Genomic DNA, 6,000 nt, shown 5'->3' on the forward strand with positions numbered 1-6,000 from the left:
ATATTTATCTTTTTCTTAAAAAATATCGTATGTTTTTTAAAAATACACACATTTTTCCTTAAAATAATATTAAGAGAACAAAAGTTACCAAGTTGTTGTTTTTTTTTTTTTTAACAAAGCTAGTAGTAGTGGTTACGTGAATATGTATAAATAATATATTTCAAGAAGGGAATGATTTTATTTCCTACTTATTTTATCTTTCCATTTTTATTATCTTTTTATTACTGTTAGAATATATTTAAATTAGCAATAGAAAACAAGAGGTGTAGTTAGGTGTGTAAATGGGCTGGGCTTTGGCCTTTTCGGCCCAAGCCTACGTAAAAAAAAAATTCAGCCTATCTGACCTACTGGCCTATTAAGGCTTTATTTGTAGGTCAAGCCCGGTCCATTTTTTAAAATAAGAAAGCCTGACATGACCTACAGGCCTTGTAGGCCTCCCACTGTAAATACTAAGCAAAAAAAATAATTGTATAGAGCAAAGAAAGTTCCATTCATGTATGCACTAGTACTTCTCATAAGAAAAAAAATGACAAACAAGAAAGAGTCAACATAATACCTCAGCTCTATCATGTATATCATAGAGGAATAGAGTCAAAGAAATGAAAAAAATAAGAAAAATACAATTACCGGATGCTGAAATAAAATCTTCAAGAGAATGTCATTTATCTAAAAATCTTTAAACCACCATCAAGACAAGGGAAAGAAGAGTATTATTGAAAGATCTTCATTAGTAACATCATAATTCAGCAAGGTACCTCCATGGTATTAAGCTGCAACAACATGTAAAATTTGGAGACATTAGACAAGTTTTCCTTTCATAAAATAAAATAGCACAAAAAGTAAGAGATATTGGTATTTGGTACTTTGAGTCTTTGACACATAAAATAAATATTATTTTATTATTTTATTTTAATAAATTAAATAGGCCAGCCTACAAGGCTGTAGGCCGGACTTGACAAAATTGGCCTATGGCCTATTTGTTAAAAAAACTTTTTTATAAGCCTAAGCCTACTCTACTTTTCTGAAAGGTCGGGCCTGAGCCGGGCTCAATGTAGGCCGGGCTGTAGGCTGGGCTGGGCTAGCCCGGCCCATTTACACCCCTAGGTGTAGTTAGTTGGAAAAAAAAGGGAGAGAAAAATAAAATAAAAAATTATGATATTTAAGATCTTCGATTTCAATTTAATTTAACGATAATAAAAAAAGGATTGGAAGATTAAATACGTAGATAATATGGGTGTTCGCGATCTGGAATAAATCAGTTTTGGAAGAAAAAATCATCTAATCCAATTTCTTAGGTTTAATCGTGTAATCATCCATTCAGTTTAGATTTTTTTCAAATCTGATCCGATCCAATCCAATTTTATTCAGTTTGGATTGAATCGATTTTTATTTTTTGAAAAACCTAAGATTTATATAATGATTATTATGCAAATAACATATCTTTTGTATGTATCGACTTTGTAAAGTTTGATGATTATTGTGCAATCTATAAGCATTGTACAACAAAAAGTTGAATTACCATCTTTTATCTCTAACAAAGAATTTATTATATGGTTCCCTGAGATAGAAAGTAACCCAAATTTTCTTTCTATAGAGGAGCTGTTGTACAACAATAACCCATGTAAAAAAAATGGAAAAAATGTTTGTCATTTTAAATGACATAAAATTATGTCATTTTAAGAGAGATAGACACATAATAAATTTTTTATTTAAATTTTAAATTAAAAAAAATCACCCACTTTCTCTCTCCCACGATTTCTATTTTTTGTGTGTATCTCTCTTTTAAAATGACATAACTTATGTTATTTAAAATGATAAACATCAAGCCCAATAAAAATATATTATGTATCAAGCATAACCCACTTTCTCCAACATGATGGGTTAATAGGTCTTGGATTTAAAATTTTGCTATATGATTTTTGTGTTATGATTAGGGAAAGGCTACTTGATAAAGTTGGGGAATCATTGGATCGGTTTGGATTGGATCAGTTTTCACTAACCAATCCAATCCAATTAAATTTTGTGATTTTTTTTGTTTTTGATTTTTTCGATTTTTCGGTTTTCGATTTTTCGGTTCGGTCTCTGCAGTTTGAATCGGTTTGGATCGGTTGATGAACATCCCTAATAGACAATATAATCATCATTTATAATAATATAATTTTGATGTAATAATGCGAGTATCATATAATAATAGGTTGAACACATCTTTGAGAAAGTATGCAAGCATTTCTAGTCGTAATTGTCATAATTGAACTTATTTAAGGAAATTGTTAAATGTCTCGATAGAGGTTTTCTGCTAAGTATATAATGAATAACATGTAGCAACTAGATGAGAAAAAACAAAACAAAATTGATCAAAGAAAGGGATTAAAAGAATTCGCTTTTTTCTTTGGTTAATGGCAGGGGAGAAGCTGATGACTAATGTTTGTAGAAAAATCTGTGTCCTAGATGTAATCAGTCTAGTGAAACTATCCTTCATACTATTCGCGACTGTATCAAAGGAAGTATGGTGCATGATAATGCCTCATATAAATCAGCGTGAATTTTTCAACCTCAAAAATTGGATCATTTCTAATTTAGACAGCTCAAAGGATTGGGGGATGGGGTCGGACTGGCCTCTTTTATTTGGAATCTTAGCCGTTCAGCAATTGGTTTCAGAGATAGTGTCGCTCTTGCAGCTAACCCTGTTTTTGGAGCGGGCAATCAACCAAGGAATCGAATAGAGAGATTGGTTGCTTGGTGTTTGTTATGTAAAAATATATCATTAATTATTGGGATAAAAAAAGGTGATATGGCATCTCTCAATCAGTCTCGTGAAGGAAATTGCGCTACTAATTATGGTATGATTAATTGACCATAATTCTTTTTGTTGTGTTTTTGTTTCCTATTTCCAAAAAAGAAAGGGATTAAAAGATATTACAAAAAAGAAAAAAGAAAAAAAGAAAGGGATTAAAAGTGATTGTTATGATATATCATTAATTATTAAAAAAAGGTGATATGGCATCTCTCAATCAGTCTCTTGCGCTACTAATTATGGTATGATTAATTGACCATAATTTGTTCCTTGGTAAATAGTTGTATTAGCCCATTTTTTCTTTTTAATATAACAGAAAAATATTTCTACAGTTATTGCAGATAAATTATCTGTATTTATTTTTAAAATAATGTCATTTTAAAATTGAAAGATTGAAAAATTATAATTATAAAGACTATAATAACTTTAGAATATATTAAAATTACAAAAACATCATGATTTTCGTTCTAAAACGACGTCGTATTGAATTTATTGCAGATAAATTATCTGCAGTAACTGCAGAAAAAGCGAATAGTTAATATAAACTTGGTCATCATTGTAATTATCAATGAACAAAATATGGTCAATTATAATGCCTTAAATATTGCGATAAACGGATGGAGTAATGCTATATCATTTTTTTAATAAATAATGAAATATCACCATAACATCATCCCAATTAATTAATATTAAAAATTGTTAATACTTTCTTTTTTAAGTAGTTATATAAAAATTATTAACGTAATAGATAAAGCCATATCCTCCTGACATGACATCACTATATAGACTATAGTTATTCAAAACAGAAGGGATTTAGCAAAAAGGAAAAATCATTTAATAGCTTGAAAACTCAAAAAGCAATCTAATATTTTTTCTAATTAATCATGATAGTTATAAAGCTAATTTATTAAAAGGATTTAGAATTTTTGTTACTTGAAAGAAGATGTTAAAAAAATATAGCATTTTATATTTTTTTTATAAAATAGTTTTTTAAGTAGGTAAAAAGACTATTAAGCTTATTACTAAAAATATATATTATTAAGCTGATTTATTTAGAATTTTTTTAATAAATAATGCAATTAAACTGCAAGATAATTTGTTTACACATTTAAATTTATAGAAAAAAATCCAGTGATTATTTAGTTTTAATTGGAAGTACATAAAGTTGTTTATAATGATAAAATATTGCGATAAGAGAATGAGTTCGTTTTTTCTGTAGTTACTACAGATAAGTTGTCTGCAGTAAGCCAATACGACGTCGTTTTGGGACGAAAATTATGGTGTTTTTGTAATTTTAATTTATTTTAGGGTTATAATAGTCTTTATATTTATACTTTTTTAAAATTTTAATACCAAAACGACGCCGTTTTGGAAATAAATGCAGATAACTTCTCTGCATTAAATGCGGAAACATTTTTCCCTATGATAATATTATTTAATTAGTATGGTTCGAGTTGGAGATGTATATTTTTTATTTGGATAAGATAAAGTTAAATCTACAAATGAATTTCTCAAGTACCTTTAGATGAGTTTAATACAATTCAAATTTTATCATGTTTATGAGTTTAAAAAATAAATAAATATTTATAATTTTAAAGAATATAATTTTTTTTATTTTAGATGAAATAAGTTGTTTTGATGCATAATTGATGATTTTTTATATTCTTTCTCCTTCACTAAAGTGATGGAGAGAGAATGTAAAAAATCACCGATTATATACGAAAACAACGTTGTTTCATTTAAAATGACACAAAATTATATATTTTAAAATGACAATTTCTTAAAAAAAAATAGACAATCAAATAATATTATTAATAATATTTTTTTACATAGGTTGGGTATACTGATAGTGATATGCTAACCGAAGCTAAAAAACCGAAGTTAAAAAATAAATAAATAATATTCTTCGTAGGATTGTTGATTGTTAAGGGAAGAAAAAAAAGGTTGCTTGTCATTTGTTACTAAGTTTACATTCAGGGTTTCTTCCTTTTCATTCTTTTATTTATTTGCTTGTTTGTGCAGCACTTAATCTTACATATGAGTCAGATACTCCTATTCTGGTTCGATTGAAGGAAATCCTAATTGAACAGTCTGAACTACTAATTTCATTACCGCAATGTATGGGTGGTTGTTATACTTCGATTAATTAAACGTATAAACAACAATTTTTTTTTTTCAAAATTACTAAGGTCCTCCACCTAAGCAAGGAACCCGTAGCTATCACCAATATTTTGTTTAATTCAAAGGAAGGCCAGAGAATAATATCATGTGAACCAACAGTATTAAGAGAGAGAGAACACGGGTCCCCAATATTAGCACTTCACTTTGGAGCCTTTCACTAGGCAAGTGTGAATTCTTGGTGTCTTTCATTCACATGCTTAATCAATTATATACTTAAAACCAAAATGCCATATTTTGTTTTTGTTTTCTTTGCTTGCTTTTCGACCTATATGATGGGTTAATTGAACTTGAGCCGTGGTAGGAGCATCTTTAACAATTTGGGTATTGACACATAGAAGATAAGATAAATGACAATGGTTGACGGAGAAGGGAAGTTATTCGTAGCCAAATCCGGGGAGTGGAGACAGATATACAAACAATGAGGGTTGATTTTCAATTACTCTTAATTACTTAGGACTTATGGGGTAGGTATTTCTTACTAATGGTCCACTATAAATTAATGTACTCTATGCGTAGCTAAGTTGGTAATTCCACATGTCACATGGTAATAATAGGAGTACTTTCTTGGTTGAAAGCAACCTGCTCTTGTTGGTAAATGAATTTACATTCAAGAAAACGATGAAGCTAAGCGAATATGACAGGTTTGGTTTCTTATGTGACACAAGAAAACTGATGAAAATACTTGACTCATTCCTAACTGCACGAGGACATACTTTACAAATGCAGCAGTTGAGGAATTGCCCGAAACTGACGTCTAATTGCATAGTGCCTTGTCATAATTAAGCTTAATAGTCAGCACGTTTTATTCTTGGGGCTTTAATAATTGTTGCCTTTTGATTGATCGATCCGTGCTGTTGAGATATATAGTCCCATATTGGTTGTATGTGCAATTAATGTGGAATTTATAAGACCTTGGGCATTCCCACCTCTTGAGCTAGCTTTTGGGGTGGTGTATCTCAAGGTTCTTTACATGGTATCAGAGTCTCACCGTCCCCCACTTTAAAGTGGAATTAAAACAAAAAGCA

The sequence above is a fragment of the Gastrolobium bilobum genome, unplaced genomic scaffold, assembly GCF_033153095.1.
Source record: "Gastrolobium bilobum isolate Gb01-03AN ecotype WA unplaced genomic scaffold, APGP_CSIRO_Gbil_v1 utg23571, whole genome shotgun sequence".
NCBI classification, from domain to species: domain Eukaryota; kingdom Viridiplantae; phylum Streptophyta; class Magnoliopsida; order Fabales; family Fabaceae; genus Gastrolobium; species Gastrolobium bilobum.